At 37.1% G+C, this 25,868-nt stretch overlaps 1 long non-coding RNA gene across 1 annotated transcript in view; it reads left to right on the forward strand.

Annotated features, from left to right (window-relative positions):
• The first annotated feature begins 6,190 nt into the window (after nt 1-6,190).
• LOC129526164 (uncharacterized) overlaps nt 6,191-25,868 on the forward strand; it is a 111,392-nt gene continuing 91,714 nt past the window's right edge. The window contains exon 1 of the long non-coding RNA XR_010130584.1: nt 6,191-7,344. This is a non-coding gene — a long non-coding RNA (uncharacterized lncRNA). The remainder of the gene's footprint in view (nt 7,345-25,868) is intronic.

Here is a 25,868-nt window from a genome sequence, read left to right on the forward strand (position 1 = left end):
TGAGTTCACATGAGATTTGGTTGTTTTTTTAAAAAAACTGCAACTTCTACTCTCTCTTGCTCCCTGTCTCTCCATGTCACATGCCTGTTCCCCTTTTGCCTTCTGCCATTATTGGAAGCTGCCTGAGGCCCTCACCAGAAACTAAGCACATTTCATTGACATGCTTCCTATATAGCCTGCAGAACCATGAGCCAAAGTAAACCTCTCTTCTTTATAAATTACTCAGCCTCTGGTATTCCTTTATAGGAACGCAAAGTGGACTAACACAACTGGTGATTTAATAAATCCCCACCACCAACGACAAACCAAAAGCCATACACAATTACAAAATGTAATTTTAAAAGAAGGTATTGTTTATTAACACTGCCAAGACAGACGAAGTAGAAAGGAATAATCTCATAAGACATAAAGAAGTCCTTATAGAAACATTGCTTTTGGGATTGCAAGGTCTCTTTGAAGAAACTTTGGAAATATCTAATAAATGTGCTCACACATATGCTCTAAATTACAGCACTTTTTTTCAAGTGCCTAAGTGGAGTTCTGAAATCTGAATTAGTTCTATGAAGGAAGAAGGTGGGAAGAAGAAGCTTCCTAAGGAGGGAAGAGGATTCCTTTTGGAAATGCCAGGTAGAGGGGAAAACCATGATTTGTTCAAGAAAAGCCTTTCTCCTTGGTGCTGGAGAGCAAAGCTTAAGTTTGTAGGGAATCTGAAGCCAGATTTTACAAATATTTTATCAATCCAAGTTTTGAATTGCAGCTCATATTTTTCATGTAGTGCAAAGACATAGGCAGGTTTAAATAAGTGAATGGCCTGAAAAAATTTGCATTTTTTAAATATCTAGAAGGTTGCTCTATGGCTTGAAGGGGCTGACAATATTGAAAGCCTCAGACTCTTTGCCTTAATCTAATCATTCATTTAGTTATTCCAGTCTAGACAAAAGTCCCTCAAAGAGCTTTCGTTTTACTGTAAAAGGAGACAGATATGAACAGTTGAACATAACATACACCTCTTTAGGTGGCAGTAAATGCAAAGGGGGATACAAAGTCTAGGGGGCAGGGTGGTAAGGAAAGGCCCTGTTGATAAAGTGACATTTCAGTAGGAAATGGAAGAATGTGAGAGTGAAAAAATGGTTGCATTGTGTGTGTTGGGGGTGCTTCTCAACAGGTTGGTTTTAAATTTTATTTCTTTTTATTTTTAAGCTAAGAAATATTGGAATATACTGTACTTGAAAGGACCGAGTGTGTGGGGGTAGCAGTGAGTCACAGTTATAGGTAATCCCTTTACTTTTATTTTCTGGAATTCTCTGCTTTTTTAATTTCTGGCTTTTAAGGAAAGCTGTTCTCCAAGAGCACTCTTCACCTTCATCCCATGCCTTCTTCCCAGTCTAATTCATCAGACTTCAGTTCTCATTTTCAATATCATTTTCTCCAGGTCTTTCTAGACTTTTAGACAATGATGTTTGCTTGGTCTATGCACTTACTTCAGACCTTGTACTTCTCTTTCATGACCCTCATCACAGTTTATTGTAATGACTTTTTTTCCTTCTCTGCTGTAATAGCTGTGATGTGAAGAACTGAATAAATAAATGACAAAAGAGCTTCTTTATGAATTGAAAGAAAAGCTTTTCTGTAACTTACAGCATTTAAAATATGTTTACTGGGAGTAATATATTCTGTAGGTACCCTTCATGCTACTTTGAATTAATTTGTTCAATAGTCATTCAGCAATTACTTATTGATTGTCCACAGTGTACCAGGCTCCATGACCAATGTTGTGTTTTTAATGGTGCATAAGATAAATACGGCTTCTTTGCTTATACAGCTTCTTAGAATTTAGTAAGAAAAGGTAAATATTCTTAACATCTACTGATAGTATGCTTACATTTGACAGAAAAACCATGAAGTGTTTTGATTCAGCAAACCAATGTGAAGGTTTACTCTCTTGACAAGCACTGAGGCTGAAATAACATAGATGGATGAGACTCTGCTCTTGCCCTGGAGAACTCATAATCTATCAGAAGATATTGACTGCAGAACTTGAATGAATGAACTGTAGCCTGATTGTGTGACCTGAGTCTGTCGGAGCACAAAGAAAGAAGCAATGTTGTCTATCTGAGGCTTTAGAATAATTCACAAGGAAAACTATTTGTTATCTGAGCCCATAACTAATTTGCTAACTAAGATCTCCCCAGGACATTCTAGTGAAAGATAGCATAAGTCAAGGACGGCAGGTAGACAAGTTCAGTGACTTTTCAGAATTATAAACCAGCCTTAATAACCATTAAATATTAATTTAGGAAACAACATCATATTATCAAAAATGTGGAAATGTCTAAGATATAGTGAGAGTTGCTATGGGAATGACACCCTTATAATTTGGATTGCAGGTGAAGCTATTTCTGTATTTTAGCCTTTTTATAAAATGATGTAAGAGTTACAATTTTCAATATACAACTCAAAGAAATAATTACCTCTTCTGCAAATTAGTAAGTACATGTAATTTTGCATTTTAAAAATCTCCTTAAAAGCAACTACTCTATTATATTCTTTCATTAATTGCCATAAATTAATTTAACCCAAAGCCAATTTACACACATCCTTCTTCTAGCATCAGTCATAATTGCATTTATTCCATTTCATTTAGAATATTTAACTCTTCAGAGCCTACTTACCTATTAAAACAGGCAAGTGGAGCATATTTACTTCTGTGGCACAAAGTACAAATTAATGCCAAATTGTGTTTATTTGTGCAATTTGCATTATTCTTTAGAATTCATAATCTTTTATTAGATTCTCAAAGGGCATCAAGACCCGTTAAAGGCTCAAAAGCACTTGAAATTCTTTCTTTTTGCATTTTCCAATTCTTTACATTCATTAAATGTTAGTTCATTAGTAACATGTTCATTCATTAGCACAATGTTGTCATGAACAAATTATAAGTTATTTAAAAATATTTGTCTTATATAAAAAAAGAAAAATGTAGGATTTATCCCAGCTATACACAGCTGAATTGACATTCAAAAGCCAATTAATGTTATCCATCATGTCAATAGGTTAAAAAAATCACATGATCATATCAATAAATGCAAAAAATGAATCTAACAAATTCCAACACTTAACTCTTGATTAAAAAACTCTCAGTAAACTAGGAATATAAGTGAACTTCAATGTGGTAAAGAATAAGTGCAAAATTCCTACTGCTAACTTCATACTTAATGGTGATAAATATGAAGCATTCCTAGTAAGATTAGGAACAAGTATAGAATGTCCCCCCCATCACTGCTTTTTAGCATCATTCTGAAGTACTAATGCAATAAGACAAGAAAAGAAAACAACAAGTACTCCGATTGAGAAGGAAAATATAAAACTTTTCTCACAGATGACATGACTGTCTACGTAGAAATCTAAAAGAATTTATGAAAACTTATAAAACCAATAACCAATTATAACAAATTGCAGGACACAAGGTTAATATACAAAAGTCAATCACTTTCCTCACCAGCAATGAAAAAGTATATTTTGATACTAAAAACATGATACCACTTACATTCTTAAGTATAACAAACTAAAAACACAATACCACTTACATTCTTAAGTATATCAAAAAGTTTGTAAAAGAAACTATAAAACTTTGATAAATAAACAAAAAACTAAATAAATGTAGAGATTTTCCATGTTCATGAATAGAAAGACTCAATATCATCAAGATGGCAGTTCTTTCCAACTTGATCTATAAATTCAATGCAATCTCAACCAAAACCCTAGTGAGGCATTTTTGGATATTCACCGCCTAACTCTAAAGTTTATATGGAGAGGTAAGAGACTCAGAATATCAAACAAAATATTAAAGGAGAATAACAAAGTTGGAGGACTGACACTACCCAATTCCAGGCTTACTCTAAAGCTACAGAAATTAAGACAGCATGATACTGGCAAGAGAAGAGACAAATAAATCAATGGAACACAACGAAGAACCTAGAAATAGACTCATAAATCTAGTCAACTGATCTTTGACAAAGGAGCAAAGGCAGTACAATGAAGCAAATATGATCTGTTCAACAAATGCTGCTGGAACAAGTAGACATCTGCATGTCAAATAAGGCAAAACAAGGAATCTAGACACCACAAACCTTACACTCTTCACAAAAATTAATTCAAAACATATTGTAGGCCTATGCGTAAAACATGAAAGTATACAACTCTTAGAAAACAACATAGGAGAAAACCTTGGGTATGATATGACTTTTTAGATATAACAGCAAAAACATAATCATGAAAGAATCAATAAGCTAGACTTTATTAAAATTAAAAATTTCTTCCCTGTGAAAAACAGTGCTAAGAAAACGAAAAGACAATCTACACTGTGGAATAAAATATTTGCAAAAGACACATCTGATAAAGGATTGTTATCCAAAATATATGAAGAACTCCTAAAACTCAACAATAAGGTAACAATCTAATTTAAAAATAAGCAAAACCCTTAGCAGGCACCTCATCAAGGAAGATTACAGATGACAAATAAGTATATGAAAATCTGTTCCTCATTATATGTCCTCTGGGAAATACAAATTAAAACAGTGAGAGATACCACTGCACATTTATTAGAATAGCCAAAATCTGGAACACTGACAATACCAAATGCCGGCAATGATGTACAATAACAGGAATTCTCAATCATTTCTTGTGGGAATGCAAAATAATACAGTTCCTTTGGAAGACAATTTTGTGGTTTATAAACAAAACTAAACATATGAAGGGGTGGGTTGCCCCTCCACACCTGTGGGTTTTTCTCGTTAGGTGGAACGAGAGACTTGGAAAAGAAAGAGACACAGAGACAAAGTATAGAGAAAGAAAAAGGGGGCCCAGGAGACCAGCGTTCAATACACAGAGGATCCTACCGGCCTGAGTGCCCTCAGTATTTATCCATCATTATTGGGTGTTTCTCGGAGAGGGGGATGTGGCAGGGTCATAGGATAATAGTGGAGAGGAGGTCAGCAGGTAAACACGTGAACAAAGGTCTCTGCATCATAAACAAGGTAAAGAATTAAGTGCTGTGCTTTAGATATGTATACACATAAACAGCTCAATGCCTTAAAGAGCAGTATTGCTGCCCGCATGTCCCACCTCCAGCCCTAAGGCGGTTTTCCCCTATCTCAGTAGATGGAATATACAATTGGGTTTTACACCGAGACATTCCATTGCCCAGGGACTAGCAGGAGACAGTTGCCTTCCTCTTGTCTCAACTGCAAGGAGGCGTTCCTTCCTGTTTTACTAATCCTCCTCAGCACAGACTATTTACGGGTGTCAGGCTTGGGGACGGTCAGGTCTTTCCCTTCGCACGAGGCGATATCTCAGGCTATCACTTGGGGAGAAACCTTGGACAATACCTGGCTTTCCTAGGCAGAGGTCCCTGCGGCCTTCCACAGTGTTTTGTGTCCCTGGGTACTTGAGATTAGGGAGTGATGATGACTCTTAACAATCATGCTGCCTTCAAGCATTTGTTTAACAAAGCACACCTTGCACAGCCCTTAATCCATTTAACCCTGAGTTGACACAGCACATGTTTCAGGGAGCACAGGGTTGGGGGTAGGGTTACAGGTTAACAGCATCTCAAGGCAGAAGAATTTTTCTTAGTACAGAACAAAATGGAGTCTCCTATGTCTACTTCTTTCTACACAGACACAATAACAATCTGATCTCTCTTTCTTTTCCCCACAAACATACTCTTACCATACAATCCAGCAATCAACTTCTTGGTATTTACCCAAAAGAGATGATTATTTATGTCCACACAAAAACCTACACACAGATGTTTATAGCAGCTTTATTCATAATTGCCAAAAGTTGGAAACAACCATGATATTCTTCAGTAGGTCAATGGATAAGAATACTGTGGTGTATCTGGATAATGGAATATTATTCAGCACAAAAGAAGTGGAACATCAAGCCACGAAAAGACTGGGAGGAACCTTAAATGCATATTACTAGGTGAAAGAAACCAGTCTGAAAAGGCTATATTATGTATGATTCCAACTATATGGCACTTTATAAAAGGCAAAACTATGAAGAGAGCAAAAAGATCAATGCTCACCACTGTCAGGCCTCTGAGCCCAAGCCAAGCCATCGCATCCCCTGTGACTTGCAGGTATACACCCAGATGGCCTGAAGTAACTGAAGAATCACAAAAGAAGTGAATATGCCCTGCCCCACCTTAACTGATGACATTTCACCACAAAAGAAGTGTAAATGGCCGGTCCTTGCCTTAAGTGATGACATTACCTTGTGAAAGTCCTTTTCCTGGCCCATCCTGGCTCAAAAAGCACCCCCACTGAGCACCTTGCGACCCCCACTCCTGCCCGCCAGAGAGCAAACCCCCTTTGACTGTAATTTTTCTTTATCTACCCAAATCCTATAAAACGGCCCCACCCTTATCTCCCTTCGCTGACTCTCTTTTCCGACTCAGCCCGCCTGCAGACCCATCTGACCTCTCCCCTCCTTGCCAGACTGAGCTAGGTCCCAATTCTTCCTCAGCCTCTGCTCCTCCACCCTATAATCTTTTTATCGCCTCCCCTCCTCACACCTGGTCCGGCTTACAGTTTTGTTCCGTGACTAGCCCTCCCCCACTTGCCCAGCAATTTACTCTTAAAAAGGTGGCTAGAGCCAAAGGCATAGTCAAGGTTAATGCTCCTTTTTCTTTATCCCAAATCTGATAGCGTTTAGGCTCTTTTTCATCAAATATAAAAATCCAGCCCAGTTCATGACTTGCTTGGCAGCAACCCTGAGACACTTTACAGCCCTAGACCCTAAAAAGTCAAAAGGCCGTCTTATTCTCAAAATACATTTTATTACCCAATCTGCTCCCGACATTAAATAAAACTCCAAAAATTAAATTCCGGCCCTCAAACCCCACAACAGGATTTAATTAACCTCGCCTTCAAGGTGTACAGTAATAGAAACAAGTTGCAATTCCTTGCCTCCACTGTGAGACAAACCCCAGCCACATCTCCAGCACACAAGAACTTCCAAATGCCTGAACAGCAGCGGCCAGGTGTTCCTCCAGAACCTCCTCCCACAGGAGCTTGCTACACGTGCCGGAAATCTGGCCACTGGGCCAAGGAATGCCCGCAGCCCGGGATTCCTCCTAAGCCGTGTCCCATCTGTGTGGGACTCCACTGAAAATCGGACTGTTCAACTCACCTGGCAGCCACTCCCAGAGCCCCTGGAACTCTGGCCCAAGCCTCTCTGACTGACTCCTTCCCAGGTCTTCTCGGCTTAGCGGCTGAAGACTGACACTGCCGGATCGCCTCGGAAGCCCCTTAGACCATCACGGATGCCGAGCTTCAGGTAACTCTCACAGTGCAAAGTAAGCCCGTCCCCTTCTTAATCAATACGGAGGCTACCCACTCCACATTACCTTCTTTTCAAGGGCCTGTTTCCCTTGCCTCCATAACTGTTGTGGGTATTGACGGCCAGGCTTCTAAACCTCTTAAAACTCCCCAACTCTGGTGCCAACTTAGACAATACTCTTTTAAGCACTCCTTTTTAGTTATCCCCACCTGCCCAGTTCCCTTATTAGGCTGAGACACTTTAAATTATCTGCTTCCCTGACTATTCCTGGACTACAGCTATATCTCATTGCCACCCTTCTTCCCAATCCAAAGCCTCCTTTGCGTCCTCCTCTTGTATCCCCCCACCTTAACCCACAAGTATAAGATACCTCTACTCCCTCCTTGGTGACCGATCATGCACCCCTTACCATCTCATTAAAACCTAATCACCCTTACCCTACTCAACGCCAATATCCCATCCCGCAGCACGATTTAAAAAGATTAAAGCCTGTTATCACTCGCCTGCTACAGCATGGCCTTTTAAAGCTTATAAACTCTCCTTACAATTCTCCCATTTTACCTGTCCTAAAACCAGACAAGCCTTACAAGTTAGTTCAGGATCTGCGCCTTATCAACCAAATTGTTTTGCCTATCAACCCCGTGGTGCCAAACCCATATACTCTCCTATCCTCAATACCTGCCTCTACAACCCATTATTCTGTTCTAGATCTCAAACATGCTTTCTTTACTATTCCTTTGCACCCTTAATCCCAGCCTCTCTTCACTTTCATTTGGACTGACCCTGACACCCATCAAGCACAGCAAATTACCTAGGCTGTACTGCTGCAAAGCTTCACAGACAGCCCCCATTACTTCAATCAAGCCCAAATTTCATCCTCATCTGTTACCTATCTCGGCATAATTCTCATAAAAACACACGTGCTCTCCCTGCCAATCGTGTCCGACTGATCTCTCAAACCCCAGCACCTTCTACAAAACAACAACTCCTTTCCTTCCTAGGCATGGTTAGCGTGGTCAGAATTCTTACACAAGAGCCAGGACCACACCCTGTAGCCTTTCTGTCCAAACAACTTGACCTTACTGTTTTAGCCTAGCCCTCATGTCTGCATGCAGCAGCTGCCGCTGCTTTAATACTTTTAGAGGCCCTCAAAATCACAAACTATGCTCAACTCACTCTCTACAGTTCTCATAACTTCCGAAATCTATTTTTGTCCTCATACCTGATGCATATACTTTCTGCTTCCCGGCTCCTTCAGCTGTACTCACTCTTTGTTGAGTCTCCCATAATTACCATTGTTCCTGGCCCAGACTTTAATCCGGCCTCCCACATTATTCCAGATACCATATAATCTCTAACTATGTTGTCTTGACATAGTCTGTTTGATGGCTACAAGCATTCTGTGACATAAGCTATTTAATTCACACCCTGTTGCTCAGTGAATATTTGAGAAATATAAATGCACAATAAACATCAATTGAAACAAATAATGTTTACAACTGCTTTTGCTCACTTAAAAATAAACAAAATAATGAACATATTTCACCTCCAAGTATTCTATTATTTGTAACTATTTTTTCATCATTCATGACTCATTTTGTTGTCCTTTAATATCATTAAGTTGCCAGTGGGGAGTCTGAGCTGAAATGCCTGCCAAGGAAGATAGGACTACATTTTAATGAAATCAGCAAAAGTGAGCCTCAGTGCATTTTTATCATAATTTAAGGCCTAGTTGAGGTATGATAAATGATCCTCATCCCTGATCATTATACTACCTGAGCAGTGATATGTCATTTATGTCTTGCCATTGTACTTTTGGAACTGCCATGGGGGTAGCAAATGTGCAATAAATATTGCTCGATGAATTATATATTTCAGAAAAATTCAATGTGTTAGAAAAATAAGCAGCAAATTTATAAGTGGCTTAGAATACTACAGCAAAAACAACTTTATTGAGCAGCCTTGGCTCCATCCCTTATGGTTAAAAAAAAATCAGATATGTTAAATGTTTACATATTTATATGTTTAGATTTATATGTTTAGATTTATATGTTTATATGTTTATATTTATATGTTAGAACACAGGTTGTTCACTAATATATTCATTCCACAAGCATTTATTGAGTGATTACAATGTTCCAGGCAGTATACTAAGTATTATAATTGAATTAAAAGACAAATTCTTCTCTGGTGGCCTTTGGAATTAATAGGAGTGGCTGAAAATTTAGTAATAATTGTAATGTAGATTAAATGAAAAGAGCTCCCAAGAAAAGTTACATACAAGGTCCAACAGGGACATAGGAGATGAAACTTAAGTCATTCTGTTGGGATCAAGGAAAGGATTCATGCAAACAACATAGGTTGAGAGGCAAGTAGGTGTAATCTAAAGGGATATATCCAAAAAAATAGTTGAAATAACTAGGCTTTGATCATGGTGCAACTTGTGTATTCAAGTAAGGCATATGGATTTGAAAACAAAAGAGAATCATTAAAGTATTTTAAACAGAGAAATAATACAATAATGCAGTAATACATATTCTGTTCAGAAAAATGGTTCTGGTGCAGTATGGAGGTTGGATTAGAGCAGGAAAAGAGGAATAGGCTGAAAGCAGAACAACAATTGAGATGCTTTTGTGGATATCTAGGCAAGAAATGATAAGGAGCTGGAAATGTAAGAGAGGTGTTATGCCCAGACCATTACTTCCCCAAAGAAGACCACCAGAGTCCAGAGTCAAAGCCAAGCGGCAAGGATCTTTACTACAAGTTCGAACCTGGTCCCTCCATTCCACAGCATACAAGAGGGCCCTGAACAATGCGAGTGTTTGCTTTTTATAGCCTGAGAGTTACAGGGGAACAAACGAATTCTTTTGGTTCCCGCTTTTTCAGTAAAACTTTGAACAGCTGTCCCCTTATCGGAGACTTTCCTGGTGGTGTTTGTACTGGGCTCAGGAAGTTTGAGAGATATATGGCGATATGTGGTGACATGGGAGGATGGGATGTGTTTGTACTGGGCTTGTTTGTTTTAAGCCCGGGGCTGAGGAATGTGCCTGGCTCCTTTCAGAGGTAATTGATAAGGTAAATATTTAGGAGTATGAATAAGACTAAAGGTGTAAAAAGTAGAGAAAAGGAAATAGGAAAAATTTGCTCCCAGACTGATGAAAAAGTAAGTAAACAGTGAAGCTATCCTAAGCCAAATTTCAGGCTTGTGCTAACTTCATTGTACCAGCAATTCACTAACTGGGTGTTGATGCCCTTCCAGTGTGCCAGGGTGAAAGAGAAGCTTTGGGATAAATATGACACTCTGGCCAGGCTCTCAGTTTTATTCAACTATAATTAATATAGAGCATTATTTTTATACAAACAACTTATATATGTATGAAATACAATGTATACTTTTTTTAAAAAAAGAGACTTCAAAGAATTTTGTAATTTGAAATAAGTGCTTAAAGCAATGGACCCTTACACAGATTTAGAGCTATTTAATTTTCTCTGCCATTTGTGTTGTTAATCAGAACATGCAATTAACTACGCAAGGTAAATATGCAAGGTAATTTATCTTAGTTGCTAAGAAATTTGGCTGGCTGGTATATTTGTCACTGTTTTTAACACAACTTGCAATTTTAGAGAAAGTCATATATCTGTTGTTTCTGTGTTCTAATGAGAAAGGCTTTAGTATACGGTTGCCAGAAAAAAAAAATACAGGACATCCAGCTAAGCAATAATTTTTTTTGTACAAGTATGTCTAATATGAAATTCACATTTAATACACACTGTATTTTTATTTGTTATATCTGAGAACTCATTTGTTGTTAATGGCCATTCCTTCTTTAAAGACTATGAAATTTTATAATATTTTAAAACATCTTATCTGTTTGAATTTCAGCTACCATTATTATGTTTTTATTTTAATGAACCACTTTTTTAAATCCCTTTAAAATTTATTATCTATTTTATAGTAGTAACTGGTATGTTACAGTTTTATAAACTTGAGTGTTTACATTAGCTTTCCAAATTACAGCCACTTTGTGCCCTCTGATTTTGCATAAATTGAGAAAATCTAATTTTCATTTAATTAATTTTTAACCCATATTCTCACTTATAGGAATCCCTAAGGAAATTAGGTGGTCCACACACTCAACCTTGATGGCCTGGCTCCTTGAAACTAATTTCTACTCCACTTCTCTGATAAGGCCACTCATGTACTAAAGATAAAATTTAGTAATTCTAATAGTCTTAGTAGCAGTGCTCCACAACTGTAGTAGAAAAATTTAAAAAAAAAAACTATGTTCAGGATGCTAATGTTCTCCCTTAACCATTTCATCCTAATATTACACAAAATGCTCCCTATTTTTTTCAGCTAAAACAAATTATGAACAAAACCACTCTTATAATTTACAGCTGAGTATGTGTTACAGCTATAATTTTTAAATAAGACTTACTGTAGTTTTAACCATAAGAAAATGGAACTCTAATACTGAGAATAATGTTTAATGGTTAGTACACATGAAGATTCCAACAGATTATATATCGATTCAGATTAAGCTTCTATTCCTTCATTGTCTTGAGAAGTGTACCACATATAACATCAATAAATATGATATTACATTTCCTTAATACTAAGATTGTAACTGTTTTTGGTACATCACAGGTTTGAAAGTCACATACTTAAAAATATATATAATAACTGTGCCCACATGAAAAACACACACAAATTGTAAGACATGCCTTGGCCTAGAAATGTAAAAACCTGAAATAAAATGTAAGTTTTAGAATTGAGAGCACAAAATATCATTTACACAATCTATCCCATGATAAATGATTTTCACTGAACTTATGAATAAACAAAACAGGATGGTGTGGATGAGATATGCGTTAGGAAGGAGAGAATCCATTGTTCTCTGCTTAACTCTAGTGATCTAAAAAGTATCCTTTCTTCTCCTCTTTCCCCTTTCCCCCAGTTCCCCTAACCCCACACAGGGATAGGTTGCTAATCTAAATAGTCCAACTCAGGAACGTTTACTGTGCTGTGATTGCTAATGGATGTATCCCTATTTGGTATTATTTTATCTGGAATTTTTTTCTATCATAACATAATAAGATAAATATATTGAGTTTGGAACCCTTGGAGTCCTGTTGTCTCTCTCTCTCTCTCTCTCTCTCTCTATATATATATATATATATATATATTTGACTCAATATAGATAGAAGGGAAAATGGGCACAGAGCTTTTTCTGAAGCACGTTCCACTCTGTCTTTTTCTTGTCATTTCTTTAGGCAGAAATGCCTAAACATGCCAATGCAAGTAATAAAATTTGGGACAGGGCAAGGGAGGATAATACTTCATTTATACCAAAGAATAATAGAAATGCTCCAATTTAGCCTTTTATAATAATACTCCATATGACCCACTTTTGTAGCTATTAATACTTGGTATTTTTATTCTAACATTAAGTACCCTATAGAAAGGGAGCTGTGATTTGTGGAACAGGATTCAGTCATCCCTGTGTCTCTGACGTTATATCCTCTAATAGTATGTAAATACTTAAGTTAATGGTAATAGTAATTAGAGCTTCTCATAATATCAAGTTCCTTTATCAGAATAAAAATAATTATTAATTACAATAGCCTTGGAAGCAGAAACAGAAAGTGAAAATAATAATAATAGAATGTCTACAATATCTAAAATATGCTACTAAATGCTATAAGGAATGCAGTAAAAACTAAAATATTCTTTCTACCTTAAGCTGGTAATTGTGATGGAGACATAACATGCAAATGTGAACTCAAATATTTTCAACCTTAGTTAGCAAATTGAGGTACAAAAATAATTGGGCACTACAGATAAAAATGATATTTCAGAAAATTAAAGTGGCCAGTATGATCTGTGATGGACATGGAAAGATTCATGGAGAGTTTAAATAATATGGAAGATTTGATGGGCAAAGAAAAAGGACAAATTTACAGGTGTGGATATAAGATAGCATAAAATTATTTGGAAGAAATTGAGTAGAATTATTAGCTTCTATTGGAAGCATAAGAAGTAAGAAATGTGTATAGAATCCTGAATCCATTTAAATTGCTTAATATTGAATCCTGTAAGTTGAAGGACTAGGCAACTAAGACATTGTGGCTGAAGCAGTAATTTAGTGACACTAGTGTGCTATAATTATCTGCTAGTATTATAAAAAGTTAATTAGAGGGACTCTGCTAGGCATCAGAAAACTAGAAGCAAAGGGCCCATTGGAAAACTACTATGATTGCTCAATAATGCAGTAATAACTATGTTGTTCACAATAAAAAATGTAAACAGAGGAACAAAAGTGATAGAAAACTGTGGAAGAATTAAATTGTGGCAATGGATTATTTATAGGGTATATAAAAGAAAGAAAAATGACTGAGTTTTTGTGCATAAGTGACTGAGAGAATGGTAATTCATTAGCAGAGATAGGGAGGTCAAAATATAGTTTGATGGTGGTAAGCAGTTGAGGATGAAAATAGTTTTAGACTGTATATTGGTTAACAGGGGCCATGGTAATGGAAAAGTAGGTGGTTTGAAATGTGAGATAATTGGAAACACAATGAGAATTAAGGATAAGTTGAATATGAGTTTAGAAAGTATTTGTATAAAGATGGGTGAAATTAAATATATGAAAGTAAATTAGGTTGATATTCTCTACTCACTGACAGGCAAATTTTAACAAGATCCTCCTGGGTGGGAAAGTATCCTCTTTTAAAAATTTTGCATCTATAGACTACTTCATCCAACTACTGTGGAATACACATTCTTTCAAAATCATATAGAATATTCACCAAGGTATAGAGCACATTCTGGGTCAAAAAACACACCTTAAGAAATTGAAAAGAATAGAAATCATACAATGTCTGTTCTCAGAGCACAATGGAATTAAATTAGAAATCAATAACAAAAAGATACCTGGAAAATCCCCAGTTGCTGGGAGATTAAAGACCCCACTATTAAATAACAATGTAGGTCAAAAAAGAACATTCCTTAGATCCCTTTTTGGTATATTATTACATAGTGGTACTCACATAATCATGATCATTTTTGTATCTCTGTGATTCTTTATTCCAAGAACTTTTGATACTCATAATTAGCAAATGACTTAAGAAATGTCTTTTGGTGACAAATTGGCTTTAATTGAAAATGCATGACAGAAAATCTATCAATTCAGTAATGCTCTTACACTGCGTCTATTAAAGATAGCCTTTGCTCCCAATACAGTTATGTAAGACCAGTTGTTCTTCAGTCATTATAACATGATTTCCTTAATGAGATGGTTTTACTTTCACTTCAAAATGAAATAAAAAGTATTTCATTGTGCTCTTCTTAGGTCCATTTAAATTATAAACAGCATAATGCTTATTAATGACAAATGAAGAAAGCAATGGGTAATATTCTCTCATCCTTCCTGCCTGATTCTGAAAATAATTAATTTGGAGACTAGGCATATTTTTAAAATGTTCACCATATTATATTTCTAGGTTGAACTGTACACTTATTTTCCATTGTGAATAAAGTAACTACAGTTTGAATTAGACTTTTCAATCTTAAAAACATTTATATTACTATTATTGATTTAAACATTATGAGTTTCAAGATGCCATCTTTCCCAGTTAGTGAGATTTATGGTGTACCCTTTCCCAAGTTTAATGACTACCATTGCAAAGGAGATGACTGCTATTACGAAGTTTTAAAACGGCCTATTTTCTCATAATTAAATGCTGTGTCAACAAAGCGTAGCAGGGTAATGAGTATTCATGGAAATATTTTTAAATCAAAAATTTGATTTTATTGAATGGCAAAAATATACTTCATATACATAAAAACTATAAAACTTTATTCAAAACAAAAAAATTTAAAAACAGTTTTATTTGGGTAAAGTACCATTTAGCTTAAAATGCCTTTTAATTCATATAGGGTTTTCTATTTTTTTCTATGAATATATAGTTGTCAACAAATTATTTTCATTATTTTATTTTTTAAATAATTGTTTCTAAGATCTATACATATTCATTGAAAAAGAGGGCTCTATATGACAAATTTGCAGTAAAACCAAGCATAAATGCCTTAATTTAGACATAGAATTGCGGCCTCTACCTTTACACTAATGTGAAACTGTTTTTATTTCAATAGATTTAGGGGTACGAGTGATTTATTACATGGATTAATTGTATAGTGGTAAAGTCTGGGCTTTTATTGTACCTGTTATCTGAATAGTGTGCATTGTATCCAATAAGTAGTTTTTCATCCCTCTCCACTGCACCCGGAGTTTCCCTTGTCCATTATACCACTCTGCATGCTCCTGCATACCCACAGTGTAGCTCCCTCTAATAAGTGAGAAAATGCAGTACTTGGTTTTCCATTCCTGAGATACTTCGCTTAGGATAATGGCCCTGAGAGTCCCATGCAAGTTGCTGCAAGAAACACTATTTTGTTCTTTTTAATAGCTGAGTAGTATTTCATGATATATACATATACCATATGGCTCATTCCATAGCTTTGTAATTGTGAATTGTGTTGTGATAAAAGTACAAATGCAGGTGTCTTTTGATATGACAACTTCTTTTGGGCATACATCCAGTAGTGGGACTGCTGGATCGAATGGTAGATCTACTTTTAGTTCTCTGAGAAATCTCCATGCCATTTTCCATAGAGGTTGTACTAATTTACATTTCTACAACAGTGTGTAAGCATTCCCTTTTCATGGTGTCCGTGCCAACATCTATTTTTTGACATTTCACTCATAGCTGTTCTGTATGGGGTCACGTGGTAACTCATTGTGGTTTCAACTTGCATTTCCCTGATGATTAGTAATGAGCATTTTTTCATGTTTGTTGGCCATTTGTGTATCTTCTTTTGAAAAATGTCTATTCATGTTGTTGGACCACTTTTTAATAGGATTATTTGGTTTTTGTTGCTGATTTGTTTTAGTTCTTTGTAGATTTTGGATATTAGCTCTTTTTTTTTTTTTTTGAGACGGAGTCTTGCTCTGTCGCCCAGGCTGGAGTGCAGTGGCGCAATCTCGGCTCACTGCAAGCTCCGACTCCCGGGTTCATGCCATTCTCCTGCCTCAGCCTCCCGAGTAGCTGGGACTACGGGTGCCCGCCACCATGACTGGCCAATTTTTTGTATTTTTAGTAGAGACAGGGTTTCACTGTGTTAGCCAGGATGGTCTCGATCTCCTGACCTTGTGATCTGCCCGCCTCGGCCTCCCAAAGTGCTGGGATTACAGGCTTGAGCCACCGCCCCTGGCCGGGATATTAGTTCTTTGTTGAATACACAGTTTGCAAATATTTTCTCCCATTCCGTTGGTTGTCTATTTACTCTGTGATTTTTCTTTTGCTGTACAGAAGCTTTTCAGTTTAATTACGTCTCACTTGTCTATTTTTGTTTTGGTTTAATTTGCTTTTGGGGTCTTAGTTGTAAATTGTTTGCCTAGGCCAAGGTCTAGAAGAGTTTTTTCTATTTTTTTTTTTTTCCTAGAAATTTTATGGTTTCAGGTTCTACATTTAAGTCTTTCATTTATCTTGAGTTAAATTTTTTATACATTGAGAGATAGATAGGGATCCAGTTTTATTCCTCTGCATTTAGCTATCTAATTTTCCTAGGATTTATTGAGTAGGGTGCCCTTTCCCCAGTGTATGCTTTTATCTGTTTTGTGGAAGATCAGGCAGTTGTAGGTATTTGGCTTTATTTCTGGATTCTCTATTCTGTTCCATTGGTCTATGTGTCTACTACAGCGTTGTACAGCATTGAAGTTAAGCAACATGATGCCTCCAGCTTTCTTCTTTTTCCTTGGGATTGCTTTGACTATTCAGGCTCTTGTCTAGTTTCATATGAATTTTAGGAACTTTTTCTAATTCTGTGAAAAATGACATTGGTATTTTGATTGGAATTGCATTGAATCTATAGATTGCTTTCAGCAGTATGGTCATTTTCACAAAGTAAATTATTCCCTTCCATGAGTGTGGGATGTTTTTTCATTTGTTTGTGTTACCTATGATTTACTTCACCAGCATTTTGTAGTTCCCGTTATAGAAATGTTTCACCTCCTTGCTTAAGTATATTCATAGGTATTTTATTTTTACTGTAGCTATTGTAAATTGGATTGATTTCTTCATTTGAGTCTTACTTGATAGTTGTTGATGTATAGCAGTACTACTGATTTATATACATTGATTTTGTAACCTGCAACTTTATTGAATTCATTTATTCAAACTAGGAGTCTTTTGGAGAAATCGTTAGGGTTTTCTAGGTATAAGGTTATATTATCAGCAAATAGAGTTTGACTTCCTCTTTTTCAATCTGGATGCCCTTTCTTTCTTACTCTTGCCTTAGTGCTCTGGCTAGAGTTTCCATTTCTTGTTAATAGAAGTGGTAAAAGTGGGCATCCTTGGCTTTTTCCAGTTCCGAGGGGGGATGTTTTCAACTTTTCCCCATTCAGTACAATGTTGACTGTGTGTTTGTGATATATGTCTTCTATTATTTTGAAGTATGTTCCTACTATGCCTAGTTTGTTGAGGTTTTTTTTTTTTTTTTGTCATCAGGACATGTTGGATTTTATTGAATACTTTTCCTGCGTCCATTGAAATTATATATAGTTTTTGTTTTTAATTCTGTTTATGTAGTGAATCACTTTTATTGACTTGGATATGTTGAATCATCCTTGCATCCTTGCACCCCTGGTATTCACCTTGTGGTGAATTATCTCTTTGGTGTGCTGTTGGATTTGGTTTGCCCGTATTTTATTAAGGATATTTACATCTATGTTCATCAGAGATATTGGTCCGTAGATTTATTTTCTGTTGTTGCATCCTTTTCTGGCTTTGGTATCAGGGTATCAGGGTAATCCTGGTTTTATAGAATGAGTCAGAAGGGAATTTCATTCTTCTTGATTTTTTGAATAGTTTTAGTAGTATTGGTATCAAGTCTTCTTTAATCATCTGGTAGAATTAGCTCTGAATCCATCTGGTCCTGGGCTTTGCTGTTGTTGGAAGATTTTTTATTCTAAGTTCAATCTCACTTCTCATTATTGATCTGCTCAGGATTTCCATTTCTTCAGGATTCAAACTTGGAGGGTTGTATGCCTCCAGGATTTTATCCACATGCTGATTTTCTAGTTTGTGTTCATTGAAGTGGTCATAGTAGTCTTCAGTGAGCTTTTGTATTTCTGTGTTATCAGTAGTAATGTCCCCATTTTCATTTTTGATTGAGCTTATTTGAACCCTCTTTCTTCCTCATGGTTAATCTAGCTACTGGTCTATCAATTGTGTTTACCTTGTTAAATAAGCAACGTTTTATTTCATTGATCATTTTATTTATTTATTTATTTTTGGTTTCAATTTAGTTCTGCTCTGATCTTTCTTTCTTCTGCTAGCTTTGAATTTGGTTTGTTCTTGCTTCTCTAATTCCTTGAAGTGTGATGTTAGATCATCAATTTGTGATCTTTCTGACTTTTTGTTGTAGATATTTTAGTGCTATTAACTTCCCTCTTAGTAATGCTTTTGCCACATCCCAGAAATTTTGATAGCTTGTGTTAGTCTTATTCATTTGAAAGAAGTATTAATTTTTATCTTGATTTCATTATTTACCCAAAGATCATTCAGGAACATGTTGTTTAATTTTCATGTATTTGCATTGAGTGTTAAGAGCTCCTCTTGGAATGGATTTGTAGTTTTATTCCACTGTGGTCTGAGAAGATACTTAATATGATTTTCATTTTTTTGTGATTTATTGAGACTTCTTTACAGAGACCTTATTTCTGAGCTCTCTGTTCTGTTCCATTGGTCTATCACATGGTTTATCTTGAAAAATGTTCCATTTGCTGATAAAAAGCATGTATATCGCGCAGTTTTAGGGGAGAATGTTCAGTAAATGTCTGTTAGTTCTAGAGTCTATTTGTTCTAGAGTCCAGTTTACATCCAGTGTTTCTATGTGTCTTTTTGCCTTGATGATCTGTCTAGGGCTGTCAATGGATTGTTGAAGTCCCCCACTATTTATTATTATTATTATTATTATTATTATTATTATTATTATTTTACTTTGTTCCGGGATACACGTGCAGAACGTGCAGGTTTGTTATGTAGGTATACGTGTGCCATGGTGGCTTGCTGCATCTATTGACCCATTCTCTATGTTCCCTCCTCTTGCCCTCACCTACCAACAGGCCAAGGTGTGTGTTGTTCCCCTCCCTGTGACCATGCGTTCTCATTGGTCAACTCCTACTTATGAGTGAGAACATGCAGTGTTTCATTTTCTGTTCCTGTGTTAGTTTGCTGAGGATGATGGCTTTCACCTTCATGCATGTCCCTGCAAAGGACATGATCTCCTTCTTTTCTGTGGCTGCATAGTATTCCATGGTGTATATGTACCACATTTTCTTTATCTAATTTATCATTGATGGGCATTTGGGTTGGTTCCATGTCTTTGCTATTGTAAATAGTGATGCAATAAACATTCGTCTTTACAGTAGAATGATTTATATTTCTTTAGGTATATATCTTGTAATGGGATTGCTGGGTCAAATGGAATTTCTGGCTCTAGATCCTTAAGGAATCACCACAGTGTCTTCCACAATGGTTGAACTAATTTACATTACCACTAACAGTGTAAAAGTGTTCCTATTTCTCCACAGCCTTGCCAGCATCTATTGTTTCTTGACTTTTTAATAATTGCCATTCTGACTGGCATGAGATGGTATCCACTGTAGGTTTTATTTGCATTACTCGAGTGATCAGTGGTGTTGAGCTTTTTTTCATGTTTGTTGGCTGCATAAATGTCTCCTTTTGAGAAATGTCTGTTTATATCCTTTGCCCACTTTTTGATGGGTATTTTGTTTTTTTCTTGTAAATTTGTTTAAGTTCTTTGTAGATTCTGGATATTAGACCTTTGTCAGATGGGTAGATTGCGAAAATTTTCTCCCATTCTGTAGGTTGCCTGTTCACTCTGATGATAGTTTCTTTTGCTGTGCAGAAGCTGTTTAGTTTAATTCGAACCACTTTGTCAATTTTGGCTTTGTTGCAATTGCTTTTGGTGTTTTAGTCATGATGTCTTTGCTCATGCCTATGTCCTGAATGGTATTGCCTAAGTTTTCTTCTAGGGTTTTTATGATTTGGGGTTTTACATTTAGGTCTTTAATTCATCTTGAGTTAATTTTTATGTGAGGTGTAAGGAAGGGGTCCAGTTTCAGTTTTCTGTGTATGGATAGCCGTTTTCCCAGCACCATTTATTGAATAGAAAAACTTTTCCCCATTGCTTGTTTTTATCAGGTTTGTCGAAGATCAGATGGTTGTAGATGTGTGGTGTTAATTCTGAGGTCTCTCTTCTGTTCCATTGGTTTATATGTCTGTTTTGGTACCAGTACCATGCTTTTTTCATTACTGTAGCCGTGTAGTATAGTTTGAAGTCAAATAGCGTGATGCCTCCAACTTTGTTCTTTTTGGTTAGGATTGTCTTGGCTATATGGGCTCTTTTTTGGTTCCATATGAAATTTAAAGTAGATTTTTCTAACTCTGTGAAGAATGTCAATGGTAGTTTGATGGGAATAGCATTGAATCTATAAATTACTTTAGGCAGTATGGCCATTTTCACGATATTGATTTCTCCTATCCATGAGCATGGCATGTTTTTCCATTTGTTTGCATCCTCTCTTATTTCCTTGAACAGAGGTATGTAATTCTCCTTGAAGAGGTCCTTCACATCCCTTCTTAGCTGTATGCCTAGGTATCTTATTCTCCCTGAAGCAATTGTGAATGGGAGTTCATTCATGATTTGGCTCTCTGCTTGTCTTTTGTTGGTGTTTAGGAATGCTTGTGATTTTTGCACATTGATTTTGTATCCTGATGCTTTGCTGAAGCTGTTTATGAACTTGAGGAGTTTTTGGGCAGATACAATGGAGTTTTCTAAATATAGAATCACGTCGTCTGCAGAGACCATTTGACTTCCTCTCTTCCTATTTGAATGCACTTTATTTCTTTCTCTTGCCTGATGGCCCTAGCAAGAAATTCCAATGCTATGTTGAATAGGAGTGAAGACATCCTTGTCTTGTACAGTTTAATTTTTATTTTGATTTCATTATTTACCCAAAGATCATTCAGGAACATGTTGTTTAATTTTCATGTATTTGCATTGAGTGTTAAGAGCTCCTCTTGGAATGGATTTGTAGTTTTATTCCACTGTGGTCTGAGAAGATACTTAATATGATTTTCATTTTTTTGTGATTTATTGAGACTTCTTTACAGAGACCTTATTTCTGAGCTCTCTGTTCTGTTCCATTGGTCTATCACATGGTTTATCTTGAAAAATGTTCCATTTGCTGATAAAAAGCATGTATATCGTACAGTTTTAGGGGAGAATGTTCAGTAAATGTCTGTACAGTTTTCAAAGGGAATGCTTACAGCTTTTGCTCATTCAATATGATATTGGCTGTGGGTTTGTCATAAATAGCTCTTATTATTTTGAGATACATTCCATCAATACCTAGTTTACTGACAGTTTTTAAAATGAAGGGATGTTGAATTTTATTAAAGGGCTTTTCTGCATCTATTGAGAGAATCATTTGATATTTGTTGTTTGTTCTGTTTATGTGATAGATTACATTAATTGATTTGCATATGTTGAATAAGCCTTGCATCCCATGGATGAAGCCGACTTGATCATGGTGGATAAGTTTTTTGATGTGCTACTGGATCCAGTTTGCCAGTATTTTATTGAGGATTTTCATATTGATGTTCAGCAGGGATATTGGCCTAAAGTTTTCTTTTTTTGTTGTGTCTCTGCCAGGTTTTGGTATCAGAATGATGCTGGCTTCATGAAATGAGTTAGGGAGGAGTCCCTCCCTTTCAGTTGTTTGGAATAGTTTCAGAAGGATGGTAGAATCTCCTCTTTGTACCTCTGGTAGAATTTTGCTGTGTATCTATCTGATCCTGGGCTTTTTGCAGTTGGTAGGCTATTAATTACTGCCTCAATTTCAGAACTTTTTATTGGTATATTCAGGGATTTGATTTCTTCCTGGTTTAGTCTTGGCAGGGAATTTGTGTCCAGGAGTTTAAACGTTTCTTCTAGATTTTCTAGTTTATTTGCATAGAGGTGTTTACAGTATTCTCTGATGGTAGTTTTTATTTCTTTGGGTCATGGTGATATACCCTTTATCATTTTTTATTGTGTCTATTTGATTCGCCTCTCTTTTCTTCTTTATTAGTCTAGCTAGTGGTCTGTAATTTTGTTGATTGTTTCAAAAAACCACCTCCTGGATTCATTGATTTTTTTGAATATTTTTTATGTCTTATTCTCCTTCAATTCTGCTCTGCTCTTAGTTATTTCTTTTCCTCTGCTAGCTTTTGGATTAGTTTACTCTTGCTTCTCTGGCTCTTTTAATTGTGATGTTAGGATGTCAGTTTGAGATCTTTCTAGCTTTCAGATGTGAGCATTTAGTGCTATAAATTTCCCTCTTAACACTGCCTTAGCTGTGTCCCAGAGATTCTGATACGTTGTCTCTTTGTTCTTACTGGTTTCAAAAAACTTATTGATTTCTGCCTTAATTTCATTATTTACCCAGTTGTCATTCAGGAACAGGTTTTTCAATTTCCATGTACTTATGTGGTTTTGAGTGAGTTTCTGAATCTTGAGTTCTAATTTGATTTCACCGTGGTCTGAGAGGCTGTTTGTTATGATTTCAGTTCTTTTGCATTTGCTGAGGAGTGTTTTACTTGCAATTACATGGTCAATTTTAGAATACGTGCTTTCTGGCACTGAGAAGCATGAATATTCTTTTGATTTGTGGTGCAGAGTTTTGTGGATGCCTGTTAGGTCCACTTGATCCAGAGCTGAGTCCAAGTCCTGGATATCCTTATTAATAATTTTCTGTCTTATTGATCTGTCTAATATTGATAGTGGGATGTTAAAGTTTCCTGCTATTATTGTGTCAGAGTTGAAGTCTTTTTGTAGGTCTCTAAGATATTGTTTTATGAATCCAAGTGCTCCAGTATTGGGTGCATACATGTTTAGAATAGTTAGCACTTCTTGTTGAGTTGATCCTTTTACCATTATTTAATGCTGTTCTTTGTCTTTTTTTGATCTATGTTGGTTTAAAATGTTTTGTCAGAGACTAGGATTGCAACCCTGCTTTTTTTTGCTTTCCATTTGCTTCATAAATTTTCCTCCATCCATTTATTTTGAGCCTATGGGTGTCTGCACTTGAGATGGATCTCCTGAATACAGCGCACTGATGGGTCTTGCCTCTTTATCCAATTTGCCAGTTTGTGACTTTTAATTGGGGCATTTAGCCCATTTACATTTAAGGTTAGTATTGTTATGTGTGAATTTGATCCTGTCATTATGATGCTATCTGGTTATTTTGCACATTCGTTGATGCAGATTCTTCATAGTGTCATTGGTCTTTATATTTTGGTGTGTTTTTGCAGTGGCTGGTACTGGTTTTTCCTATCCACATTTAGTGCTTCATTCAGGAGCTCTTGCAAGGCAGGCCCGGTGTTGATGAAATCCCTCAGCGTTTGCTTGTCTGGAAAGGATTTTATTTCTCTATCACTTACGAAGTTTAGTTTGGCTGGGTATGTAATTCTGGGTTGAAAATTCTTTTCTTTAAGAATGTTGAATATTGGCCCCACTCTCATCTGGTTTGTAGGGTTTCTGCTGAGAGATACGCTGTTAGTCTGATTAGCTTCTCTTTGTAGGTGAACTGACCTTTCTCTCTGGCTGTGCTTAACATTTTCTTTTCCATCATTTTGACCTTGGAGAGTCTGATGATTATATGTCTTGGGGTTAATCTTGTGTAGTATCATGGGGTGTTCTTTGTATTTCCTGAATTTGAATGTTGGCCTGTCTTGCTAGGTTGGGGAAGTTCTCCTGGATAATATCCTGAAGTGTGTTTTCCAGCTCGTTTCCATTCTCCTTGTCTCCTTCAGTCACTCCAGTCAATCGTAGGTTCAGTCTTTTTACATAGTCCCATATTTCTTGGAGGCTTTGTTTTTGCCTTTTCATTCCTTTTTCCTCTAATCTTGTTGGCATGTTTTATTTCAGCAAGGTGGTTTTCAAATTCTTATATCCTTTCTCTTGCTTGGTTGATTCAGCTATTGATACTTGTGTATGCTTCACGAAGTTCTCGTGCTTTGTTTTTAATCTCCATCGGGTCATTTATTTCCTCTCTAAACTGGTTATTCTATCTAGTTAGCAGATCCTCTAACCTTTTATCAAGGTTCTTAGCTTCTTTGCATTGGGTTAGAACATGCTCCTTTAGCTCAGAGGAGTTTGTTATTACCCATCTTCTGAAGCCTGCTTCTGTCAGTTTGTCCAACTGATCCTACGTCCAGTTCTGTGCCCTTGCTGGAGAGGTATTGCAATCATTTGGAGAAGAGGCACCCTGGCCTTTTGGATTTTCAGTGTTTTTTAATTGATTTTTTCTTATCTTTATGAGTTTGTCTCATTTCGATCTTTGAGGCTGCTGACCCTTGGATGGGTTTTTTGATGCTGTTGTTGTTGCTTTCTGTTTGTTTTTCTTTCAATGGTCAAGTCCCTGTTTTGTAGGGCTGATGCAGTTTGCTGGGGGTTTACTTCAGGTCCTATTCATCTGGTTTGCTCTCACACCTGGAGGCGTCACTCAAAGAGGCTGGAGAACAGCAAAGATGAGTGCCTGCTCCTTCCTCTGGGATCTCTGACCTCAAGGGGCAACAATCTGATGCCAGTAGGATTGCTCCTGTATAGGGTTCCTGACAACTCCTGTTGGAGGGCCTCACCCAGCTGGGTGGTGTGGAGAATAGGACCCATTTAATGAAGCACTTTGAGTGTCCCTTGGTGAAGAGGGTGTGCTTCGCTGAAGGGAAAACCCACTGGTCTGGGCAGCCTGGATTCCTCAGAACTACCAGGAGGAAAGGCTAAGTCTGCTGGTCCGTAGAGACTGTGGCCACCCGTCCCCCAAGGGGCTCAGGCCCAGGTAGATCAGAGTTCTGTCCCTGAGCACCTGGCTGGAGTTGTTGGAGTTCCTCCAGGGCAGCCTTGCCCAGTGAGGAGTGATGGGTCAGGGTCAGGCCTGAAGAGGCGCTCTGGCTGCAGTCTTCCACAGCTGGTGTGTTGGGCTGTGGGGGACACCTCTTGGGACCAAGCCGCCCAGCCTCCCTGGCTCCAGCAGGGGAAAAATGTGGCCTGGAACTATAGACATGGCTGCCACCCTTCCCCCTGCTCTGGGACCTTAGCATGTTAGGCAGTTGTGAGTCTCAGTTCTTGCTGCTGCCCCTCCCTCCCCCAAGGAGCTCAAAGGGCTTAGACAGCAGGCAGCCACAGCTGTGGTGCTGGTTGCCCCTTCCCCCAGGAACTTGGCAGGCTTAAGCAGATTCTAGCTGAGAGACTGTTGAGAATCTGCAGGGCTCCAGGGTTGAGACTGTATGCTCTGGTGGCACGGGTTCACAAGTGGCATCTTCCGATCTGTGGGTTGCACAGTTCCTTGGAAAAAGCTCAGTTCCCCTGGCAGGGTAGCTTGCTCACTCAC

The sequence above is a fragment of the Gorilla gorilla genome, chromosome 14, assembly GCF_029281585.2.
Source record: "Gorilla gorilla gorilla isolate KB3781 chromosome 14, NHGRI_mGorGor1-v2.1_pri, whole genome shotgun sequence".
Classification (NCBI taxonomy): domain Eukaryota; kingdom Metazoa; phylum Chordata; class Mammalia; order Primates; family Hominidae; genus Gorilla; species Gorilla gorilla.